Source organism: Oncorhynchus clarkii, chromosome 30 (assembly GCF_045791955.1).
Source record: "Oncorhynchus clarkii lewisi isolate Uvic-CL-2024 chromosome 30, UVic_Ocla_1.0, whole genome shotgun sequence".
Taxonomy (NCBI): Eukaryota; Metazoa; Chordata; class Actinopteri; order Salmoniformes; family Salmonidae; genus Oncorhynchus; species Oncorhynchus clarkii.
Genome location: NC_092176.1, coordinates 24,654,286 through 24,681,386, shown reverse-complemented (window position 1 = coordinate 24,681,386; position 27,101 = coordinate 24,654,286). Strand labels below are relative to the sequence as shown.

The 27,101-nt window shown below is 41.5% G+C and overlaps 1 pseudogene; it reads left to right on the top strand.

The window, feature by feature from the left end:
* LOC139389517 (piwi-like protein 2) overlaps positions 1-27,101 on the top strand; it is a 43,300-nt pseudogene that overhangs the window by 1,549 nt on the left and 14,650 nt on the right.

The following is a 27,101-nucleotide window of genomic DNA, read 5'->3' as shown; positions in this document are numbered from 1 at the left end:
ACATTTTGTTACGCTACAGCCTTATTCTAAAATTAATTAAATCATTGTTTCCCCTTCATCAATCTACAGACAATACCCCATAATGTCAAAGCAAAAACTGTTTTTGTATGTTTTTTGCAAAAAAAGTGAAATCACATATACATAAGTATTCAGGCCCTTTACTCAGTACTTTGTTGAATCAAATCAAATGTATTTATATAGCCCTTCGTACATCAGCTGATATCTCAAAGTGCTGTACAGAAACCCAGCCTAAAACCTCAAACAGCAAGCAATGCAGGTGTAGAAGCACGGTGGCTAGGAAAAACTCCCTAGAAAGGCCAAAACCTAGGAAGAAACCTAGAGAGGAACCAGGCTATGTGGGGTGGCCAGTCCTCTTCTGGCTGTGCCAGGTGGAGATTATAACAGAACATGGCCAAAATGTTCAAATGTTCATAAATGACCAGCATGGTCAAATAATAATAATCACAGGCAGAACAGTTGAAACTGGAGGTGGACTGGGGACAGCAAGGAGTCATCATGTCAGGTAGTCCTGAGGCATGGTCTTAGGGCTCAGGTCCTCCGAGAGAGAGAAAGAGAGAAGTAGAGAGAGCATACTTAAATTCACACAGGACACCGGATAGGACAGGAGAAGTACTCCAGATATAACAAACTGACCCTAGCCCCCCGACACATAAACTACTGCAGCATAAATACTGGAGGCTGAGACAGGAGGGGTCAGGAGACACTGTGGCCCCATCCGATGACACCCCCGGACAGGGCCAAACAGGAAGGATATAACCCCACCCACTTTGCCAAAGCACAGCCCCCACACCACTGAAAGCCACGTGAAGTGGCTTTGGGAGCGATTACAGTCTCAAGTCTTCTTGGGTATGACGGTACAAGCTTGGCACACCTGTATTTGGGGAGTTTCTCCTATTCTCTGCAGATCCCCTCATGCACTGTCAGGTCTGTTACGTTTTGCTACATCAAAGCCATATTCTAAAATGTATTAAATAAAATCCTCATCAATCTACACACATTTTTGCAGATTTATACAAAAACTAAAAAATGACATATTTACGTAGGTATTCAGACCCTATGCTATGGGACTTGTTTCCATTGATCATCCTTGAGATGTTTCTCTAAAACTTGATTGGAGTCCACCTATGGTCAATTCAATTGATTGGACATGATTTGGAAAGGCACACACCTGTCTGTCTATATAAAAGGTACCACAGTTGACAGTGCATGTCAGAGCAAAAACCAAGCCATCAGGTCGAAGGAATTGTCCGTAGAGCTCCGAGATAGAAATGTCAAGGCACAGATCTAGGGAAGATTTCAGCAACATTGAATGGTCCCCAAGAACACAGTGGCCTCCATCATTCTTAAATGGTAGAAGTTTGTAACCACCAAAACTCTTCCTAGAGCTGGCCGATGGTCACTCTTGACAGAGCTCCATAGTTCCTCTGTGGAGATGGGAGAACCTTCCAGAAGGACAACCATCTCTGCAGATACCACCTTTATGGTAGAGTGGCCAGACGGAAGTCACTGCTCGGTAAAAGGCACATGACAGCCTGCTTGGAGTTTGCCAAAAGGCACCTAAAGGACTCTCAGACCATGAGAAACAAGATTCTCTGGTCTGATGAAACCAAGATTGAACTATTTGGTCTGGCTGCCAAGCAACAAATCTGGAGAAAACCTTGCACCATCACTATGGTGAAGCATGGTGGTGGCATCATCATGCTGTGGGGATGTTTTTCAGCTGCAGCGAAAGGGAGACTAGCCAGAATCAAAAGATGAACGGCGCAAAGTACAGAGAGATCCTTGATGAAAACCTGCTCCAGAGTGCTCAGGACCTCAGACTGGGGCAAAGGTTCACCTTCCAACAGAACAACAACCCTAAGCACACAGCCAAGACAACGCAGGAGTGGCTTCGAGGCAAGTCTTTGAATGTCCTTGAGTGGCACAGCCAGAGCCCGGACTTGAACCCGATCGAACATCTCTGGAGAGACCTGAAATAGCTGTACAGTGACGCTCCCCATCCAACCTGACAGAGCTTGAGAGGATCTGCAGAGAAGAATGGGAGAAACTCCCCAAATACAGGTGTGTCAAGTTTGTAGCATCATACCCAATAAGACTCGAGGCTGTAATCGCTGCAAAAGGTGCTTCAACAAAGTACTGAGTAACGGATCTGAATACTTATCACATTTACTTACGTTTTTTGTTTTTGCTTTGTCATCATGGGGTATTATGTGTAGATTGAGGGGGAAAAACGATTTAATCAATTTAGAATAAGGCTGTAACGTAACAAAATGTGGAAAAAGTCATGAGCTGTGTTCAAATACTCTTACTAACCACACTAACCATAGTATTCGCAACATAAATTGAGTATGTGGTATGCTTATTGGTCATAGTAAGGATAGAGTTAGTATGCCAAAACTTCGGATGTGGTACTAAATTTGCCAAAATACAAGCAGTGGACACTATTTACATGGTTTTAGGGACCATAATACAATTCTTCAAAAAATGGGCATGCCTTCGCAACTTTTTCAGATTTCAAGAAAATGGCGGAAAATATGCAGCCAAAGTTCAACGAGAGCGGAGACAATTTAATAGCTTTAACTAATTATGACAAATGTTGAGAAAATGGTGAGCAATGTAATAAAGTAATGACTTTTCAAATAAGTTAATGACTTTTCAAATAAGTTACTTTGGCTGACAATTTGTTAGCTACGCTGCTCTTACAAACCGCAGCATAACATTACAGCAGTATGTACTAAGGGTGCGTTCGTAAATTCGCTCTGGCTATCTACTCCGATTTCAGAGCACTCTCGTCTGAGTGTGCCAGAGCGCAGAATAACTGATGAATTTACGAACGCTCAACACCCGTTGAATATGGCCGGAGTAATTAATTAAATTAAGTAAGTAAATTGTTGCTAGCATCACATACAGTAACCAATGCTCTGGATAACATGAAAACAGCCTAACCAGCTCTGCAAGGGCAAGTAAAATGGTCAGAGTGAGGTGTTCTCTCATTTGTATCTGAAAGTAGCTAGTCAAAGTTAGCCAGTTAGCTTGGGTGCTTCACTGCTGTTGTGAGGTCAAAACGCTCAAATCAACCTTACTCCTCGGGCCAGAGCGTCCAGTGTGCGCTCTGAACGCTCCGAGAGTGAAACGCTCTGAATTTACGAACGCCCAGAGCGCACTCCAGATTGAATTTACGAACATACTCGAAGTCGTAAAATGTCTAGCTAGTAACTTCTTATGCTAAATAGCTAGCAAGAGGTTGCATAGCAAAAGCATCAACTTCCAGTAGACAGGCGGAGTGCTAGTACACTCAACTGAAAGGATACCGTTAGTTTACAGTATACTAAAATTAACTAATACTATATAGTATGTAAACCCAGCAAAAAAAGAAATGTCAGTTTTTCAGGACCCTGTCTTTTAAAGATAATTCGTAAAAATCCAAATACCTTCACAGATCTTCATTGTAAAGGATTTAAACACTGTTTCCCATGCTTGTTCAATGAACCATAAACAATGAATGAACATGCACCTGTGGAACGGTCGTTAATACAGTAACAGCTTACAGACGGTAGGCAATTAAGGTCACAGTTATGAAAACTTAGGACGCTAAAGAGGCCTTTCTACTGATTGAAAAACACCAAAACACAAACCTACCGTTGCTGGACCAGACAGGACTGGCAAAAAGTGCTCTTCACTGACAAGTTGTGGTTTTGTCTTGTTGGATTCGACATTTTGAACATTGAGATATTAAATAAATGATAGAGAAGAAGCATAGAATATTAAGGAGTGAAAGAGACTGGGTCTCTGTAGAAAGACGGATTCTGTTGGAATGTGTTGGGGGACGGGAGCTGAGCAACGTGTTGAGACAGATGGACATCTGTGGATTAGATGAAGGAGTGGTTGAGGTCAGGAGGGGAGCACAGATTCCCTTAAGGGAGTAATAAGGGTTTGGTATCCTGTTACCCTCCTTTCTGTTGAACCATAAGATGTAAGGATTGGAGAGAAGGTGTGTCTTAAGTAGGATGTATATAACTGTGATGGAGAGACATGTTTTGGTGTCTGAATACAGCTGTACAGAACCTTTGGGAATAATTAAACTTGGTTAACTTCTTGGCGCACCCATCCCGTTAGCGGGATCATTTTCGTCAACATCCGCTGAATTGCAGAGCGCCAAATTCAAAATAAATAACTAAAAATATAAAATTTTCATGAAATCACAAGGGCAATATAGCGAAACACAGCTTAGTTTGTTGTTAATCCACCTGGCGTGTCAGATTTCAAAAAAAGCTTTTTGGCGAAAGCTATCGAAGGGTTTATGTTAGGACATCTCTCTCAGCAGACAAAACATTACAAACAGCTAGCAGCAAAGTAGATTGGTCACGAAGGTCAGAAAAGCAATAAAATGAATCGCTTACCTTTGATGATCTTCAGATGTTTGCACTCACGAGACTCCCAGTTACACAATAAATGTTCCTTTAGTTCGATAAAGATTATTTTTATATCCAAAATACCTCCATTTGGTTAGCGCGTTTTGTTCAGAAATCCACAGGCTCGAGCGGTCACGACGGGGCAGACGAAAATTCCAACTAGTATCCGTAAAGTTCGTAGAAATATGTCAAACGTTTTTTATAATCAATCCTCAGGTTGTTTTTACAATAAATAATCAATAATATTTCAACCGGACTGTAGCTTTTTCAATAGGAGTGAGAGAGAAAATGTCTGCTCCAAGCTGTTGCGCATGCAAAACTCTGCTGGCACCCAGCCATCCAAGGACGCGATGTGATCTTTCTCGCTCATTTTTCAGAATAAAAGCCTGAAACTATGTCTAAAGACTGTTCACACCATGTGGAAGCCATAGGAAAAGGAATCTGGTTGATATCCCTTTAAATGGAGGGAAGGCATGCAATGAACAGAGAGGTTTCAGGAAAAACAGCACTTCCTGGTTGGATTTTCCTCAGGTTTTCGCCTGCAATATCAGTTCTGTTATACTCACAGACAATATTTTGACAGTTTTGGAAACTTTAGTGTTCTCTATCCTAATCTGACAATCATATGCATATTCTAGATTCTGGACCTGAGAAATAGGCAGTTTCATTTGGGTACATTTTTCATCCAAACATCAAAATACTGCCCCCTACACTCAAGAGGTTAAAGGTTCTCTAGTGTCCTTGGGTTATTTACTTTGAAAAATAAGAACCTAACAGTCTCACCAGGGGTGATGGTCGGATTTGCGTTTATCGTCGAAGGAATGAGCGTTACACCGAGGCCTGTAGTCTGGAGCGGGATCGATTTGGAGGTGGAGGGTCCGTCATGGTCTGGGGCGGTGTGTCACAGCATCATCAGACTGAGCTTGTTGTCATTGCAGGCAATCTCAACGCTGTGCGTTATAGGGAAGACATCCTCCTCCCTCATGTGGTACCCTTCCTGCAGGCTCATCCTGACATGACCCTCCAGCATGACAATGCCACCAGCCATACTGCTTGTTCTGTTTGTGATTTCCTGCAAGACAGGAATGTCAGTGTTCTGCCATGGCTAGCGAAGAGCCCGGATCTCAATCCCATTGAGCACGTCTGGGACCTGTTGGATCCAAAGGTGAGGGCTAGGGCCATTCCCACCAGAAATGTCTGGGAACTTGCAGGTGCCTTGGTGGAAGAGTGGGGTGACATCGCACAGCAAGAAGTGGCAAATTATAGTGCAGTCCATGAGGAAGAGATGCACTGCAGTACTTAATGCAGCTGGTGGCCACACCAGATACTGACTGTTACTTTTGATTTTGACCCCCCTTTATACCATTTCTGTTAGTCACATGTCTGTGGAATTTGTTCAGTTTGTCTCAGTTGAATCTTGTGTTCATACAAACATTTACACATTAAGTTTGCTGAAAATAAACGTAGTTGACAGTCAGAGGACGTTTCTTTTACTGAGTTTATTATACAGTATGTTAGTATGGGTATTCAAACAGCTATGGTCTGATAACTTTCCGAATGCACTGTAAATAATGTATCAGATAATGGATATGGTCGAAAGAGTATGTGGCCTTTTCTGTAGCCTATACAGACTAGAGATAAAGTGTATGACAATGTAATAAGAAAGACACTTTTTACATCATGCACGTTTCTCAGATCATTTAGCCTAACCTAAATAGCAACCAATCAAATAAAAAAATGTTAAACACCTAGGGCTGACCGCAAGTGAAACAATTAGATAGGCTGTTTGTCGACAGATTTCTTGAACAACTTCTTAGGGCTGCAATCCCGTTAACGGGATCGATATGACAAAAGCCAGTGAAAGTGCAGGGCGCCAAATTCAAAACAACAGAAATCTCATATTTAAAATTCCTCAAACATACATGTATCTTATACCGTTTTAATCCCACCACAGTGTCAAATTTCAAATAGGCTTCACAGCAAAGGCATCACAACCAATTATGTTATGTCACCACCAACTCACAGAAAAACACAGCCATTTTTCCAGCCAAAGAGAGGAGTCACAAAAAGCACAAATAGAGATAAAATGAATCACTAACCTTTGATGATCTTCATCAGATGACACTCATAGGACTCATAGGACATGTTACACAATACATGTATGTTTTGTTTGATAAAGTTCATATTTATATAAAAAAAATCTCAGTATACATTGGCGCGTTACGTTCACTAGTTCCAAAAATATTCGGTGATATTGCAGAGAGCCACAACATTTTACAGAAATACTTGATGAAAATACAATTTTTAGACATGGAAATATAGATATACCTCTCCTTAATGCAACCGCTGGGTCAGATATTTTTAAAACTATGGAAAAAGTAAACCATGCAATAATCTGAGAACGGCGCTCAGATTTTTTATTTTTTATTATCCGCCATGTTGGAGTCAACAGAAATCAGAAATAACATTATAAATATTCACTTACCTTTTTTGATCTTCATCAGAATGCACTCCCAGGAATCCTAGTTCCACAATAAATGTTTGATTTGTTCGATAATGTCCATTATTTATGTTCAAGTAGCTACTTTTGTTAGGGCGTTTAGTACACAAATCCAAACGCTCGTGCAGGTCCAGCCGAACGTCGGACGAAAACTTTAAAAAGTTATATTACAGGTCGTAGAAACATTTCAAACTAAGTATAGAATCAATCTTTATGATGTTTTTATCATAAATCTTCAATAACGTTCCAACCAGAGAATTCCATTCTGTAGAAAAGCCATGGAACGCAGGTCGCAGGTCATGTGAAATGCAAAGACCAGGACCTGGCTCTTTGCCAGACCACTGACTCAAAGAGCTCTCATCCGGCCCCACAATACAGTAGAAGCCTCATTCAAGTTTCTAAAGATGGTTGACATCTAGTGGAAGCCTTAGGAAGTGCAACATAACCAATATCCCACTGTATATTCAATAGGGTCTGGGTTGAAAATCGACCAACCTCAGATTTCCCACTTCCTGTTTGGATTTCTTCTCAGGTTTTTGCCTGCCATATGAGTTCTGTTATACTCACATACATCATTCAAACAGTTTTAGAAACTTCAGAGTGTTTTCTATCCGATACTATTAATAATATGCATATATTTGCAACTGGGACTGAGGAGCAGACTGTTTACTCTGGGCACCTTTCATCCAAGCTACTCAATACTGCTCCTGCAGCCATAAGAAGTTACGTCGGGCAGTAGCAAAACATTTAAATAATAATATGGCATACAAGACTCCTGTCTGATTCACGCCTGTCTGAGTGGACTGGTCCATTGTGGGGGCCGTGGGGATGACACAGTCCATCATTCTAAGATATGTGCTACTGAAATTGTATATGGTTATATTACATTAGAACAATGCTGCAACACTATTAAAAATTATATTTTATAACAGATGTGCATTCTCCCTCGTTGGATAGTGGTCGCTGTCCCCGGCTCTGAAACACATCGGTGTGCTGTTGAATTGGCGCCTTTTCCTAGACAATGTTGCAATGTGCATAATGGCGGAGGCAGCAGCAGAATGAGTAAATGAGAAAACAGCTCTTGCCTTATTGTCTAAGAAAAACTTAATTAGGTCTATAATCAATAGCCTAACTGTTAAATGTGCCTGGCTTTATACATCATCAATACTTCTACAGACATAAGACAGATCCTGCATCAGTTGCCTGTCTGAGTGTTTGTTAGCCTACTGATTCCGTGAGCACCAAGCCTCACACAACGACATATCAAGTAAACAATTTCACAAATTTGGCCCTTCTTAACCTTTGCTTTTCTGTAATTAAGGCTTTACACGTAACAGCCTCTCTGTTATTAGATATATTTTATTTAGTGTTTATACTGCTCCAAATTGTCTGAAATTATAATTAGCTTAAACAAATAAACCATTCAATTTCGGAAATTGCTTTCACAAAGGAATGTGACTGTTGTAATAAAGGCCTTAACAAAAAAAAGTTAGACTCTCGTACGCTTATACTTTATTTAGTGTTGTTTACATTGTTCCAAAATTTCATAAAAATGATATTGTAATCTATACAGCACCTGTTTGGCACTCATAATATACATGCAGCACTTGCTCCTTACCTTTTCTTGATCTCCAGGATTTTCCACAACAAGTCACATTTATTCCACACATCTGACTTTTCCTTTGCCTCCTGAGCAACCTTTAAATATTCCCCCAATTCAATTTTTGTTTGTCATGTCATCTGTCATCTTTCGCCGTCATGCGTTACGTGTTCAGAGTTTGTTTATAACCAATATATTGATGTGATTAAGATCTGACATAGGTCAGGCCCTATTCGGACAGGATTAGCTTTACTGGGAGAGTCAGGTAATGTAATTATGTGCACGACCACAAAACACCACATCTGTAATTTTAGCCCCGTCCGAATCTGCCATGTCAGTAGTTTTTAAATGGCAGGAGAGTAACAATTCTAGACAAAATAAACTACTGTTTTTTTGGCCAACTTCAAGGTCCTCTGATAACACTAGTCCCGTGTGAATCAACATCCCTGTGTTTTGAGAGAAATGTCTGAGTTTTGACAGGTGTTGCTCGCTTTTTGCGCAAAAAAACAAGTGCTGCGCATAAGTTATAAATTAATGGCCTACATGTTGCCTATCAACTTTCACAGTGAATGCTTTTGTTTCTATTTTTTGTAAGTATGAATTGAATATTGCCAAATGCACCAGTAATTTTTTGGGGCCTATTTAATGCAACGTTTGCAGTTAATAGATCACAAAGCAGTAGCATACATCTGACCTAAATGTTTGGAAATTATATGTTAACTTTCTCATCCATAGCCTTAAAATGCATTTCAAGTGCAATTGCACTGTTTAGCTCACAACTTAATGCTGGGGGGCATTCGCTAAAATATATCCTAATGACACTTCCTCAATCAAATATAATGAGGACTCTATAGGAAAGATGGTATGGTTTAGAAACTTGAGTTATCAGTGTGGCCCCATCACCTGGACATGTTGCAATACTGTATCTTCGCGCCCTAGAACTAAAACCTTCATAACTGTCAATTTATTGGAAAAAATTACTGGGTTTGGAAAAAACGAATTCCTTCCGAATCATCATAATAATTACATAACCAACGTTCTCTAGTAATACTAGTCCCGTGCGAATAGGTCTTTGGTCACATGCATGCGATGCATACATGTCACGTAAAGAGAGCAAGGGTTGAGGGAATAGGGAATGTTTTCCCTAAACAAATGAGGGATTTTGGTAACAGAACTTTTCAGTCAGAAATGGCTGTGATTACATTGCAGCATCAGCAACATGGACAGCGCGATAAATACTGTTCTGTGGTGGTCACTGCAGCAGGGAGGAGAGAGAGACAATGGGTGCTAGTCACAGTCACTCAGTACTCTTTTTTTTTTAACACAGCGCAGCAAGTCTGAGCCCAGCCTGGCACAATCAAATCAATTGCTGGTCAGACTCCTTCTAGTCATTTGTGTGTCTCAATTATTTAATCAAACTGTGTGCTTTAAAGCATCAGATAAGCTCAGTGAATATAATTGAGTTGTTTAAAACACATAGGATGTGTCAATATATTGAAAGAACAGACAACCTTTTTTGTCGGACAGCCTACGAACACCATATCCTAAAAACAGGACAGGTCAAAGTAGAATAAGCAATATGGAATGGACAGTCAGGCTACTCACAACTGCAGTACTAGAGTTTCACTCCATGGGCTAAATTGCCATGATCAGTGGTTTCAAGTTTGTATCTGTACAAACGAGCTGATCATAGTGAAAGGAGAATACTTCTGCATTTCCCACTGTGTAAACACATTGATTCTCATTGAACAAATAGGCTCATAACTCCTTATAAAGTTGGATAGCTGATATTCAGAGCTTAAAGGGATACTTCAGCATTTTGAAGTATCTACCTCCCCAGAGTCAGATGAACTCGTGGATACCATTTTTATGTCTGCGTGTAGTTTGAAGGGAGTTGCTAAAATGCTAGGAGATACCATAGACTCCCAGTCATTGCGCTAACTCTAGTTAGCATTGCCTTGTGAAATGACCTCTAAACTTCCTTCATACTGGATACAGAGACATAAAATGTTTACCGTTGCCAAAATCCCAAAGTATCCCTTTAACACTAGAACCGCCATAAGCCAACTGCCAGCCATTTGATTTTGTAAATCAATTAAAAAGCAGCCCAAAAAAATAAATCCTGCTCCATCCCTGACATTTACTAAATGTCTGCTCATTTTTAAATCACAAACAGAAAAGTATTTAGTCTTTTTACCAGTTTTTTTTCCACCCCCACACTTATTGCTAACTTAATCCGCCAAGACAATGTGCTGTAGGACATTGGTACCCAGCCAGGTGCTAATGCGTCTCTCTCTCCTCACTGAATTAATGACAAATGTATGATAATTGTGCACCTTACTTCACAGTTGAATTTAAATTAGGCCTAACAATGATAAGGAGGGTGAAAATGTTGATTTTAATTTAGAAAGACAATAGTGTAATGATGAGTGTGTTATGCCCATTTACCAGCAGCAAATAATTTGACCGTATGCCTTACGGGTTGATACTGTTGGGTTCTGAGAATATTAAATATACTTATTCATGTCACTGAGGGAGAGAGATTAATGTATAACGTTTACATTGTCAGGATATGTTGTTGTTGTTAGCCATCAGGGATCCTCTGGGAGAAGAGACAGTCTGGTACCAGTCACCATGACAGCCGTGAGTTGGGGAGTAGTGAGCACTTTGGGGAAGAGGACAGGTTAGATGAAGTGAGGAAGAACATATCACTAAGGTTCTGTCTAGCAACAGAGATGCATTGGCTGTTCAGATATGTAGGAGGAGACACAGTGTAGGAGGAGAATCAGCATAGGAGAAAGAGTTAAATGTGAGTGCTTGTGTGAAGAATATGTTGTCTGTTCAGCTGTTCGATCCTTTGGGAAGAATAAACTTGGTTTGAGCTTTCATAGTGTCCGTTGAGTTCTTACTCTGATAATTAGAACCTAATAGTTAGCGCTGCGAGCAGGGTTCACCACAATTTGCAGTCGGAACTAGTGAAAAAGGAGCCGGCACCAGAAATAAGTTAGGCACAGTTCCTACACCTGTTATCACTAATTCTGGCGCCTTGGGGAGATGAGAGTCGTAGGCTGAACCAATTATAAGATACGGACCTAGAAAGCCTGAGCTTATTCTCATGACCACTCCTGCGGCAGCATTGCTCTGGCTACTAAGAAAAAACATAGAAACATAATAAATAAAGGCAAAACATAATAAATGTAAAATGACAATATGTTATTCTGTCGCCAGATAGAAACTGATAAATGATTTCAGTTACGTTTTGGTTAGCCGTCGATGTCGAAACCAAGTACTTGCTCAATGTTTTTCCGTATCAGGGGAAAGATGAAACCAGGCCAGCGGGTGAGCACCTTTCTGAGACTGGTTTTGAGACTCGTGGAGCCTTACATGGGCAAAGGCAGAAATGTGACCATGGACAACTTCTTCACATCAATTCCCCTGGCAGACAAGTTGATTGCAAAGAAGACTAGCCTGCTCGGAACAATGGACAGAGGCAGGAGCTGCCCCCCGCTGTGCAAAACAACATACCAGCAATGCTGTACTCCACATCAGTGATGGAGAGTGTTAAAGCAACACTGTGTACAGATGTTAAATAAGAGTGTTTGCATCCTCAGCACCATGCATCCCACTGGATCTGGCATGTGAGCTTTGTGAGAACCACATGAACGCCAAGAAAGAAGCTACAGCCGCCAAGCCGGCCGCCAAGGCAGCAGGTCCTGCCCTCCTCCTTCCTCAACCACCACAGCTCACACTTGGGACAAATAAGACACGATGTGAAGTCGGCAGGTGCACACAAAACAAGGCCCATGAAAAGTGTGCAGTGCAAGCCATTTTGTTTGTGGGGCTCCATAGTCAGCTGTGTGCTGACTGTGGACCCGAAGCATAAAGAGAAGACACAATTGATTAATGTGTAAAGGCATGGGTATATGGGCACAATACAGTGTCTGACACAATCAACAAATTACTGTTTTAATATCTTGCCATTTAATATATTCCCATTAATATTTATTTATGCAATTCATCCTTTACAATTGGTAATGCACTGGGGCTTTTGTTTAGGAATACTGCAAATAATTTCACCTATGCATCTGGCTGGTTATATTATTATTATGGTTATCATCGTCATCATTTCAGTTTCTACCTTTGTCAAAAGAAGCTGTAACTGGACTTTTTAGAATTATTATAATTATTTTACTCTATTATTCTATTAATTCTATTAATCAAATCTACCAATAAAGTTGATCAAATGGATGACACTAATATTTTTGTCTATAGGCCTACATTTTTGTAGGACTTTGTAGAATTATACAAAACATATTCTTGACTCTATCGAAACAAAACTTTTGTTGTTCTTTTTTTATTGATATATCTCCATGAATATTTCTTCAAGAAATGTATCCTTTACAATAGTTTATGCACTATTTATCAAGCATTTATTTATTAAGCATGTTTGCGCACCTTGCAGGTTGATATGCAGCTGATGCATATGCTAAAGAGGATGTCCTCTAGCGGGTGCATTCAGAAAGTATTCAGACCCCTTGACTTTTGCCACATTTTGTTACAACATTATTCTAAAACTGATTGAATAGTTCCCCCCCATCTATCTACACACAATACCCCATAATGACGAAGCAAAAACAGGTTTTTAGAAATGTTTGTAAATGTAATTTAATAGAAAAAAATGACATTGACATTCAGTTGAAGTCGAAAGTTTACATACACCTTAGCCAAATACATTTAAACTCAGTTTCACAATTCCTAACAATTAATTCTAATAAAAATTCCCTGTTTTAGGTCATTTAGGATCACCACTTTATTTTAAGAATGTGAAATGTCAGAATAATAGTAGAGAGAATGATTTTTTTCAGCTTTTATTTGCTTTCATTTTTATTTCACATTCCCAGTGGGTCAGAAGTTTACATACACTCAGTTAGTATTTGGTAGCATTGCCTTTAAATTGTTTAACTTGGGTCAAACGTCTCAGGTAGCCTTCCACAAGCTTCCCACAATAAGTTGGGTGAATTTTGTCCCATTCCTCCCGAGAGCTGGTGTAACTGAGTCAGGTTTGTAGGCCTCCTTGCTCACACACGCTTTTCCAGTTCTGCCCACAAATGTTCTATAGGATTGCGGTCAGGGCTTTGTGATGGCCATTCCAATAACTTGACTTTGTTGTCCTTAAGCCATTTTGCCACAACTTTGGAAGTATGCTTGGGGTAATTGTCCATTTGGAAGACCCATTTGCGACCAAGCTTTAACTTCCTGACTGATGTCGTGAGAAGTTGCTTCAATATATCCACATAATTTTCCGGCCTCATGATGCCATCTATTTTGTGAAGTGCACCAGTCCCTCCTGCAGCAAAGCACCCCCGCAACATGATGCTGCCACCCCTATGTTTCACGGCTTGCAAGCCTCCCCCTTTTTCCTCCAAACATAACGATGGTCATTAAGGCCAAACAATTATATTTTTGTTTCATCAGACCAGAGGACATTTCTCCAAAAAGTACGATCTTTGTCCCCATGTGCAGTTGCAAACCGTAGTCTGGCTTTTGTATGGCAGTTTTGGAGCAGTGGCTTCCTCCTTGCTGAGCGGCTTTTCAGGTTATGTCGATATAGGACTCGTTTTACTGTGGATATAGATACTTTTGTACCTGTTTCCTCCAGCATCTTCACATGGTCCTTTGCTGTTGTTCTGGGATTGATTTGCACTTTCGGCACCAAAGTACGTTCATCTCTAGGAGACAGAACGCGTCTCCTTCCTGAGCGGTATGACGGCTGCGTGATCCCAAGGTGTTTATACTTGCGTACAATTTTTTTCTGAGCTCTTGGCTAATTAATTTGGATTTTCCCATGATGTCAAGCAAAGCAACACTGAGTTTGAAGGTAGGCCATGAAATAGATTTTTTATTTATTTTTATTTCACCTTTGTTTAACCAGGTAGGCAAGTTGAGAACAAGTTCTCATTTAAAATTGCGACCTGGCCAAGATAAAGCAAAGCAGTTTGACACATACAACAACACAGAGTTACACATGAAGTAAAACAAACATACAGTCAATAATACAGTAGAAAAATAAGTCTATATACGATGTGAACAAATGAGGTGAGATAAGGGAGGTAAAGGCAAAAAAAAGGCCATAGTGGCGAAGTAAATACAATATAGCAAGTAAAACACTGGACTGGTATATTTGCAGTGGAAGAATGTGCAGAGGAGAAATACAAATAATGGGGTGCAAAGGAGCAAAATAACTAAATCCAGTAGGGGAAGAGGTAGTTGTTTGGGCTAAATTATAGATGGGCTATGTACAGGTGCAGTAATCTGTGAGCTGTTCTGACAGCTGGTGCGTAAAGCTAGTGAGGGAGATGTGTTTGACAGCTCTGACAGCTTGCAGCAGAGAACTGGAAGGAGAGGCGACCAAAGGAAGAATTGATTTTGGGGGTGACCAGAGAGATGTACCTGCTGGAGCGCGTGCTACAGGTGGGTGCTGCTATGGTGACCAGCGAGCTGAGATAAGGGGGGACTTTACCTAGCAGGATCTTGTAGATGACCTGGAGACAGTGGGTTTGGTGACGAATATGAACCGAAAGCCAGCCAACGAGAGCGTACAGGTCGCAGTGGTGGGTAGTATATGGGGCTTTGGTGACAAAACGGATGGCACTGTGATAGACTGCATCCAATTTATTGAGGAGGGTATTGGAGGCTATTTTGTAAATGACATCGACGAAGTCGAGGATCGGTAGGATGGTCAGTTTTACGAGGGTATGTTTGGCAGCATGAGTGAAGGATGCTTTGTTGCGAAATAGGAAGCCAATTCTAGATTTAACTTTGGATTGGAGATGTTTGATGTGAGTCTGGAAGGAGAGTTTACAGTCTAACCAGACACCTAGGTATTTGTAGTTGTCCACATATTCTAAGTCAGAACCGTCCAGAGTAGTGATGCTGGACGGGCGGGCAGGCGCAGGCAGTGATCGGTTGATGAGCATGCATATCTGATTAACAATATGAGTTCATAAGAAGGGATTGTGTGACACGGACAAGGAGTAATTAAAGTTAATGAACACCATTCCAACTAGGAAGAACAGAATGGTTTGCGGATTAAGTAAACAGATAAGGTAGTTAACCTATGGTTGAACCGACGAAACTGAGCTCTGGGTTGTTTTAGATAAGGCAGTGAGTGCATTCCTAGGTTCTGTTAATTAGAACTGTCAGCTACGTGGTGATCGATAATGGTGAGGAGTCAAAAGTTAATTCAGTTGTGTTGTGTGTCTTGTGTATGTGCTAGGTGGTCAGAATGAACTCAGAATGAACTTTTAAAGTTCCCTTTGACCCGGTCGGGAGGAGGAGATTCATTTTTAGAAGCAATGAAATGACGTCATGTTATTGTATATAAACTGTTGCTCGTGGTAACGTGGCAGCGCGCTCCGAGAATAAATGACCTATTATTGAAAAGACTGGTCTCCGTCTATTTTATGCAAACAAGAATCTTACAAATTCTCATAAAATAGATTAAGGAAATTCAATTAATGAAAACATATTGGAATAATTACATTACAGTAACAGGTAGGATGTGAATAGAGTGGAGGTAAACCTAGGCATTGAGTGATGATGAGAGAGATATTGTCTCTAGAAACATGATTGAAACCAGGTGATGTCATCACATGTGTGGGTGGTGGAACTGAAAGGTTGGATAAAGTATAATGAGCAGGGCTAGAGGCTCTACAGTGAAATAAGCCAATAAACACTAAACAGAACAGCACTGGACAAGGCATATTGGCATTAAGGAGAGGCATGCTTAGTTGAGTGATCATAAGGGTCCAGTGAGTAGTGAGGTTGGTTGGGGTCACGGCAATTCAGACAGCTAGCCGGGCCATGGGTAGCAAGCTAGCAGAGGATGGAGGTCTGTTTTTAACCTGTTTCCGTCAGTAGATTAGTGGGGTTCCGTGTGGTAGAGGGGACCAAGCCAATTGGCAAAATGTATATAGTTATAGTGACCCAAGAAAATTGTCGCATAGACCTATTCAGATAACAGCCGATAAGACAGCTAACGATTAGCGGGCCACAGATGGGCGTTCAGGTTACGTCGCGACGGAGGGGCCAGTTGGATAACTCCCTGTCACTCGCATAGCAGCTAGCTAGCTGCAAGATCCAGGTGTAAATGTCCAGAGCTTGCGGTAGAAGTCCGGGGATATGGAGAGAAAATGGGTCCGGTATGCTCTGGTCTGAGTTGCGTTGTACAAAACTGGCAAAAGCTTTTCGAGCCAAAGGATACCTCATGACCACCAACAGTGGTTAGCTGAATACTAACGTTAGCCAGTAAACTGGCTAGCTTCTATTGTGGTTTTCAGATTTGAGGTGAATAATACATCCACAGGTACACCTCCAATTGACTCAAATGATGTCAATTAGCCTATCAGAAGCTTCTAAAGCCATGACATCATTTTCTGGAATTTCCCAAGCTGTTTAAAGGTATAGTCAACTTAGTGTATGTAAACTTCTGACCCACGGGAATTGTGATACAGTGAATTGTAAGTGAAATAATCTGTCTGTAAACAATTATTGGAAAAATTGCTTGTGTCATATTTGTGTCCTTGCCAAAACTATAGTTTGTTAACAAGAAATTTGTGGAGTGGTTGAAAAATTAGTTTTAAGGACTCCAACCTAAGTGTATGTAAACTTCCGACTTCAACTGTAAGTATTCCCTTTACTCAGTACTTTCTTGAAGCACCTTTGGCAGCGATTACAGCCTTGAGTCTTCTTGGGTATGGCGCTACAAGCTTGGCATACTGGTATTTGGCGAGTTTCACCCATTCTTCTCTGTAGATTCTCTCATGCTCGGTCAGGTTGAATGGGGAGCGTTGCTGCACAGCTATTTTCAGCTATATAAGGCTGTAACGTTACAAAATATGGAAGAAGTCAGCAGGTCTGAATCCTTTCTGAATGCACTGTATGCTGAAAGGCCAGGTGGTTGGTTCTATTGTTAAATAGCCAAATCCAGTAGTCACAGGAATCAGGACTAATAAAGCCAACGCAACTGCCTGTTTTACAAACAGTAGGCCTACCACATGAATGGGCATTCATACAATTTCATTGCAGGCTGACATTGTAGGTTATACCCCAGTGATCAATGACGTCTTTTTTTATCCTGTCCGGACCGCCCCTCGTTTTTTGTGTCGTCCAGACTGGTCGTCATTTTTTGGGGATGTAGTCTGGACCGGCTTTCAACCAAATTATAAACGTCTATGATTGGTTCAGATTTTTTTCGTTTATCTTACTGGGACTATTCTAGATTTGCAGGGGTATGGGAGGGCCATTTTTTTGCCTTGCTTAGGGCCGCAGAACCGACAGGACCAGGCTTGGCTGTTTCAAAATATTGCGATAAAGATATCTTACAATATGGGTATTGCATATGTCAATATTGCAATTAATTGTGCAGCCCTAATGTGATTTGTCATTGTCATGGTTCATTCCCTATAATAATTCAAGGAACTGTCTAGGCCAGACAATACAAATAGAGCCATTCTCTTCAGACAAATTGATAAGCAGTAATATTGAATTAGATAATAGGTCTTATTAGTTATATAAAAACAAATATTTAAATATTTTCCGATTTTTATTTTCTTCTACATATTGTCACACTTATGTTGTGGATGGTGTTTTTGATCAACTAAGAACTTGTAATGTGTATGTCTCTGTCTGCAGCTTCCTTGGCCGAGGTCTGCCATCTCAGATGATGGGAATGGGACGAGCATCAATGCCCCCTTGGTTACTGGGAGGGGGCCCACTGTGGCCCCTGCTCTTCCTCCTGGCCCCATCCTGTCTTTGCTGATTCCCCTCTTCCCCACCCAAAGAGGCCCACATGGCTCCAGGTAGACGTCCAACTGAGGGAGAACTTAAAATGGAGGCCACCTGGTAAGTACTAAATACCAGTATTGGTCAAACCATGTTCTGAAAACATATATTGTTATGAAGTAAATGATGTTGTTATTGTTGCTATAAATGACTTTACTGTTGTTGAAGGCAATCAAATGATGAGGCAGAAATGTATTTGTATACAGTGAGCTCCAAAACTATTGGGACAGTGACCCTTCTTGTTGTTGTTTTGGCTCTTTACTCCAGCACTTTGGACTTGAAATGTTCCAAGGACTATAAGGTAGGCTTGGGCGGTATCCAGATTTCTATATTGTCATACCGTCCTTCTCTTATCCCGGAATTTACGGTATTAACAGCATAGCAGACAAGGGGGCGCTAAAAGTGCAAGAAAAGCCTATATTACCAGAATGCTATTACCAGAATGCTATTACCAGAATGCTATTACCAGAATGCAAACTAAATTAGTACAAACTAAACGCTCAATTCTAATGAGTGAAAACGAACAAACTAATTGCAAAGACAGGCAAATCCAGCTCATAAAGTTAAACAAGCATGGCTAGTAGCTACCGAATGTCGTTTTTGGTGATTGGACACTTACAAGAGAAATTGTGCAAATAAAGAAAGGTGTAATGCATACATTTTCTAAAGGAAGAGCAGCATGTGTACATGGAGCAGAGGGGAGAAGAACCGAAGAGGAGAAAAAAACGCTAGTAGGAAGCACAGGGGAAAAATGGCAGCTGTACAGAAAACTCACCCAGAGCTCTTTGACTTCTGGCAGAAAGCCTTTATAAAATATCTTATGGCAAACATTTAGTAATAAATTGCATACAAGTGTAACTTCATCACCACCTTCATCAACTCACAAATATCAGATCCCCAAAACATGCTAACCTCGCACCATTACAATGACTGGGGAGGTTAGCATTTTCGAGGTTTATGAGTCTAACTTTCTCCCTTATCATTATTCAGGATTATCTGTAATCATGGTAGCATCCACATTAATGTAGAAGTGTTTAGAAACATTATATTCTTATTTACAATAGAAGTGATTCCAAATGACACTACATTATTTACCATTCATTAAAACGGGGCACAAAATAATCTGAAACACAACCAAAACAAACGGCAAATGCATCCAACAAATGTGTAGTCACAAACTTGATGTAGTCATTCCGTGCTATGGAGATGGGACCAAATACTTTACTTTTTACTATAATCTACATAAGTGAATTTGTCCCAATACTTTTGGTCCCCTAAAATGGGGGTACTATGTACAAACAGTGCTGTCATTTCTAAAACGGTCCACCCGATATGGATGAAAATACCCTCAATTCCAAAGTGCTGGAGTACAGAGCCAAAACAACAACAAATGTGTCACTGTCCCAATACTGTTGGAGCTCATTATATTATGAATTGTGTGTTTTATGACTGTTAGACCTAGTCATTGAACGGTTATTTTCTCCTTTTTCAGTAAACCATTGCAAAAGATTGGTACTAAAGGAGTAACATTGCACATAGGCTCAAACCATATCACCATTGGCTGCAGAAACGAGGCAGTCTCAGTACCATGTCACTTTCACGTAAGTACATGTATTAGGGAAAAAAAGAGCAACAATCCTGTGAAAAATATCTGCTATAGAAATAACAATGCAGCCTTCATTGGGGCACATCATAGCAAAACATTTTACAACAGAAAACAATGGTTCTTATTGGACAGGTTCAGGTAGTCCCTCCCTGTATGTTGTCTTCCATTTGGTCTCAAAAAAATACACCCCAGTGCTGCAATATGAGCCGCTAATGGTCCACCACCAATTGACCTTTTTACATTTTGAGAAATTGGAGGTGTTTTTTTTTAAAGGCCTGTGGTCTACCTATGAGAGACGTTCTCTGGGGGAAAACCTGCCCTAAGTGCAGCCATGTCATCTGAATTTAGTTCATCTCCCCTTGTTCTCTTCATGGAGTCATCTATTGTGCTCGTTTGATAGCTCCAAGCAAAAACTGCTTTCTTGGGAGGCCTCAAATGTTTTACACATGAGGCCAGACTTTTTAAAACGGTCAATTTCTCCCTAAATCCTAAAAAGCTTTTTCACTGAAGTAGCTAATTTTACAAATCAAATATATAACCCCCCAAAAAAGCCTGGCTGGCTACACCAAATGTTAAATTTGTCTGGTTAGACGAGACATTAGTGTTCTCTCCCAGTGTGTTGTCAAGGTTAATGAGGATCCTGGGACTGAAGCATGTGGGGAGGAATCATTATGTTCCAAAAAGCGCAGTCATACTTGGGAACATCGGGAAGGAATTCAAATTGTCCACAGACTGAGAAATTATACTCCAACTGAAATCTCTAGGATAATAGCAGATGACTCAAGCCACTTGGTTTCCATCTTCATATTCTAGGCTGCAGGTGTGGCCAGGTTACTCAATGTGCAGAATGCACACTGGCAGAAGCCTGTACCTCCAGGTGGATGTGTCCCACAAAGTGCTATGAAACGACTCTGTCCTTGACTGCATGTGAGTTCAACCTAACCACTTAGAAGAATGGTTACATTACGTCACTGACTAACTTGTCTAATACTCTAAAATATGCATGATAAATCTGTTCTCTGGACAGATATTTTGAGGTGTACACTGAGTGTACAAAACATGAAGGACACCTGCTCTTTCCATGACAGACTGACTAGGTGAAAACTATGATCCTTATTGATGTCACCTTACTTGTCCCATTGAGGGTGAATCGGTAAGACAAAGATTTAAGTGCCTTTGAACGTGGTATGGTAGTAGGTACCAGGCGCACCGGTTTGTGCCAAGAACTGCAATGCTGCTGGGTTTTTCCACACTCAACAGTTTTCCATGTGTATCAAGAATGGTCCACGACCCAATGGACATCCAGCCAACTTGACACAACTGTGGGGTGCAAGTCAATATTAAGGTGTTCTTAATGTTTGGTATACTCAGTGTAGATACATACACATGGTGTTTATACCCACGTGGTGCACTGTCTACTGTAGTTCATACCAATTTAAAACACTTTTTTGCCAAAGATATTTACAAATAGCATTTTCACGGATACACTCATATTTCAACAAATATCGACAAGTTCTCACAGAAAGTGCATCAGCCTGCTCATAGAGTATGCCTCAACCACTTCAAAACAACCTCAGGGACTTGTGAGACTGAGGGGTTGTCTAGTCTTGGTCACTAAAGGGACATATGCTGGGAAACAATTGGGCTGACTTGCAGGGCCTTTAGTGGTAACCTTTTGTCCTTTTGACCCCTCTGCATCCCAGGAAAGTGATCTACCAGAAAAGCAGGGAGAGCTTCTGGGATGAGTGCACGAAAGAGCTGATCGGCAGCATTGTCATCACCCGCTAGAACAACCACACCTACCGCATCCCTCGAAGATTCCTTCAACATGGCCGACTACAGGTAAGGCCGGGTCTGAAGTTGCCCATTCATTCAATCTCAAGCAGGCAACTAATCTATGTTTTTGAACAGAGTTATTCAAGTGCATTTTCTATGTGTGTATTACAACCTTTTTCCTGTAATATGAACAGCAAAAACTACGGCATCAACATAAAAGATATGGCCCAACCCATTCTTATCCATCCACCCAAAAAGAGGTCCAAGCAAGGGGGAAAGATACAAATATTCCGCAGGACACGTTTGCTGACGCTAACACACCCAACAACCCTGAAACAGAAGGCCACGTTATGGGGCGAGTCAGTGTTGGGATTCATCTCAACATACTCTGTTTTCATAGCTCTTACTGATGTTCTACTATCACACATGCTTTATAAATAGTCGTTTTGAGTTTCTATTGAGGAGTTGGAGACATTCTTCTCCATATAGATACAATACGTTCTATTTAATTTAGTGTTTTTATCTTACAGCAAGTCATAACCGGCATGATCCTGCTTCTGCCTTAGCTCTCCTTCATGACTAGAATCCCTGACCAAATGAGAACAGACTTCCGAGCCATGACGGTAAAATCATTGTGTCAGCAATGCATTCTATTCCCTGGGGGGGTTTTCTGTGACATTTACATTCTGTGACATCCACAGTCCATGAAGGTAGCACAGTGATTTTGATAACGCAGCATTTGATAACACATTAGCTGGTTACTATTGTTTTCTTTCAAATGTTGTGCTTACTTGAGTTTTCCTGCCCCAATTAAATAAATTGAATAATCCAAAAATTGTACACCATAAACCCAGCTGGCAATCCAGACAGGCTGAATGTAGTGCTCCAAGTATTGGGGATGGGGAAACAAATACTATTTGAACCCAGACACGTCAGAGATTAAATGGGAAGGGCAAAGTCAGAGTAATTATATTGTTATAGAATGAAAGTGGCGGTTTAACCGTCCCAGGACCTGACAATGCACATCAATGTGAGTGAGTAGTGAGCAGCACACCCACTCCCTGAAGCAGCTCCTGAAGAACATCAATCCAGAGGCCCAGATGGAGTTGGCACACTGGGGGCTGGAGATCAGCCAAGACATCCTGGTGGTGAGGATACACACAGCACAGTTAAAAAATCAACATTTGACGGAAATTTGTTGTGTAGCTGAAGTCGCACATAAAATGAACAGTCATTTATCTGGTGGTGAGGCTCCACACAGATCATTAGACATGCTCACTCACACATTACTCTTAAAAAATGTTTGGATGCTGGATCGTCGTTTGTGAAAGCCATTAAGTGAAATGGACAGCAATAGGTCAGTCGTGTGTTAAATTAAATGCACAATTAATTAGAGCCCGACTGATATTATCTGCAGATGTTAGCCTTTCACAGAAACATTTGTATCAGTCTTTATTCCACCATTTAAAGCACTGATATTGTGTACATAGAATTAACAAATACGTGTGCTCATTTGCAGTTATTTTTTATAATGATTCAATGGTTGCCTGAAGAGGGCGCTCTGAGCTGCTCATTGAACATCATTCAGCCTTTCACTCAATCTGTCCAATTTATTACCTTTTCGCCTCTAAAATGTAAATAAAACACTTAAAAGAGTTTATATAATGTGTCATTACACACATATTTGACGGTTTGTGTCGAATTTGAATCGAGTTTTAGGGCGTTGCTAAAGTGATCTTCAGAAGTAAACAGAGGCTTTGAGAGTCATGATCGCATGCAGTGATGATGCAAAAAATGACTAGGTATCCCCCCCTTACCCCGTCACTGTCCATTTATTGTTTTTAACGATGAGAAGTGCTACACCTGGTGGTGAGAGATTGTAAGACAGAAATATTGCCAGAAAGGTAGTTAGCCTAGCTAGCTAGCAAGCAATCTGTGCTACATATGTGCAAACACTGGACTGGCGCCAAAGTCAACACTGACTCATCCTTCATCCTCATCCTTCATACAAAAATAACGTTACTGTCTAGGGCTATTATGTTAGTGGGTTTAGTTAGTTGGCGCAGTGTTCATGTTGTCATGCTGAGTCACGTGGTTGCTAAGCTTATCGTCAAGCAATCCCTCAAAAATCAGGGTATGAATCGAGAAACCAGCCTATTTACCATGAAAGTACGTAATGTAACAATTTCAAAGCTACGCGATATTACAGAGAACAAGTTAATTGTCTCAAATCTCTGAAAATATTTACTTTTTACTTGTTGACGAAATTCATGCTAATGTTGATTTTTGAGCTGGCACACAATTGACTCCTCCCATACATTCCCATGAAGGACAGCTCTTCTTGTCCTAGAATCGCCCAGAATGCACCAACGATTCCAATGGAGTTTACAATCTCCTGAAAATTATCTCTGAACAAGCTCTCATTGCACGGTTGTCATAAATTGTTTCTTTACATGACATTTGACTGTTGTAAAGCACTGTAGTGTAGTCTTAAAATCTGGGGAGGGGCCAGCTGAGTGTGTTAAACGCTCTACAGCAAAGCTTTCTTAGTGTCCAACAAGCTTTCTCTGCCCTTAACCTCGAACACCTCCAAAACAAAGGTCATATGGTTTGGTAAGAAGAATCTCCCCAAAGGTGTGATTACTACCACTGAGGGTATAGAGCTTGAGGTAGTCACCTCATACAAGTACTTGGGAGTATGGCTAAACGCTACACTGTCCTTCTCTCAGCACATATCAAAGCTGCAGGCTAAAGTTAAATCTAGACTTGGTTTCCTCTATCGTAATCGCTCCTTTTTCACCCCAGCTGCCAAACTAACACTGATTCAGATGACCATCCTACCCATGCTAGATTACGGAGAAGTAATTTATAGATCAGCGGGTAAGAGTGCTCTCGAGCGGCTAGATGTTCTTTACCATTCAGCCATCACTGCACTCTACAATCGTCTGTAAACTGGTCATCTCTGTATACCCGTCGCAAGACCCACTGGTGGATGCTTATTTATTAAACCCTCTTAGGCCTCATTCCCCCCTATCTGAGATGTCTACTGCAGCCCTTATCCTCCACATACAACACCCGTTCTGCCAGTCATATTCTGTTAAAGTTCCCCAAGGCACACACATCCCTGACAGTTGTGGTTACTTCATGTGATGTATTGTTGTCTCTACCTTCTTACCCTTTGATGTTGTCTGTGCCCAATAATGTTTTGACCATGTTTTGTGCTGCGGCCATGCTGTCATGTGTTGCTGCCATGCTGTCATGTGTTGCTGCCATGCTGTCATGTGTTGCTGCCATGCTGTCATGTGTTGCTGTCATGGGTTGCTGCCATGCTGTCACGTGTTGCTGTCATGGGTTGCGGCCATGCTGTCATGTGTTGCTGTCATGTGTTGCTGCCATGCTGTCATGTGTTGCTGCCATGTGTTGCGGCCATGCTGTCATGTGTTGCTGCCATGCTGTCATGTGTTGCTGTCATGCTGTCATGTGTTGCTGCCATGTTGTCATGTGTTGCTGCCATGCTGTCAGGTGTTGCTGTCATGGGTTGCGGCCATGCTGTCATGTGTTGCTGCCATGCTGTCATGTGTTGCTGTCATGTGTTGCTGCCATGCTGTCATGTGTTGCTGCCATGTGTTGCGGCCATGCTGTCATGTGTTGCTGCCATGCTGTCATGTGTTGCGGCCATGCTGTCATGTGTTGCTGCCATGCTGTCATCAAATCAAATCAAATTGATTTATATAGCCCTTCGTACATCAGCTGATATCTCAAAGTGCTGTACAGAAACCCAGCCTAAAACCCCAAACAGCAAGCAATGCAGGTGTAGAAGCACGGTGGCTAGGAAAAACTCCCTAGAAAGGCCAAAACCTAGAGAGGAACCAGGCTATGTGGGGTGGCCAGTCCTCTTCTGGCTGTGCCAGGTGGAGATTATAACAGAACATGGCCAAGATGTTCAAATGTTCATAAATGACCAGCATGGTCAAATAATAATAAATGACCAGCATGGTCAAATCATAATAATCACAGGCAAAACAGTTGAAACTGGAGCAGCAGCACGGCCAGGTGGACTGGGGACAGCAAGTAGTCATCATGTCAGGTAGTCTTGAGGCATGGTCCTAGGGCTCAGGTCCTCCGAGAGAAAGAAAGAGAGAAAGAGAGAATTAGAGAGAGCATACTTAAATTCACACAGGACACCGGATAGGACAGGAGAAGTACTCCAGATATAACAAACTGACCCTAGCCCCCCGACACAAACTACTGCAGCATAAATACTGGAGGCTGAGACAGGAGGGGTCAACCTTGAAATCAGCCCTTGCCTTGACAGGAAGCCAGTGTAGGGAGGCTAGCACTGGAGTAATATGATCACATTTTTTGGTTCTAGTCAGGATTCTAGCAGCCGTATTTAGCACTAACTGAAGTTTATTTAGTGCTTTATCCGGGTAGCCGGAAAGTAGAGCATTGCAGTAGTCTAACCTAGAAGTGACAAAAGCATGGATACATTTTTCTGCATCATTTTTGGACAGAAAGTTTCAGATTTTTGCAATGTTACGTAGATGGGGAAAAAAAGCTGTCCTTGAAACAGTCTTGATATGTTCTTCATGTGTTTGCTGCCATGCTGTCATGTGTTGCGGCCATGCTGCCATGCTGTCATGTGTTGCGGCCATGCTGTCATGTGTTGCGGCCATGCTGTCATGTGTTGCTGCCATGCTGTCATGTGTTGCGGCCATGCTGTCATGTGTTGCTGCCATGCTGTCATGTGTTGCGGCCATGCTGTCATGTGTTGCGGCCATGCTGTCATGTGTTGCGGCCATGCTGTCATGTGTTGCGGCCATGCTGTCATGTGTTTCGGCCATGCTGTCATGTGTTGCGGCCATGCTGTCGTGTTGCTGCCATGCTGTCATGTGTTGCGGCCATGCTGTCATGTGTTGCGGCCATGCTGTCATGTGTTTCGGCCATGCTGTCATGTGTTGCGGCCATGCTGTCGTGTTGCTGCCATGCTGTCGTGTTGCTGCCATGCTGTCGTGTTGCTGCCATGCTGTCGTGTTGCTGCCATGCTGTCATGTGTTGCGGCCATGCTGTCATGTGTTGCGGCCATGCTGTCATGTGTTGCGGCCATGCTGTCATGTGTTGCGGCCATGCTGTCATGTGTTGCGGCCATGCTGTCATGTGTTGCGGCCATGCTGTCGTGTTGCTGCCATGCTGTCGTGTTGCTGCCATGCTATGTTGTCGTCTTAGGTATCTCGTTATGTAGTGTTGTGGTGATGTGTGTTTTAATAAAAAGTGCAGTTTCAGATTTACTTTGAGACTAAGTTTAATTCATTCATCCCTTGTTTATTAGTGTGCTTGTAGTGC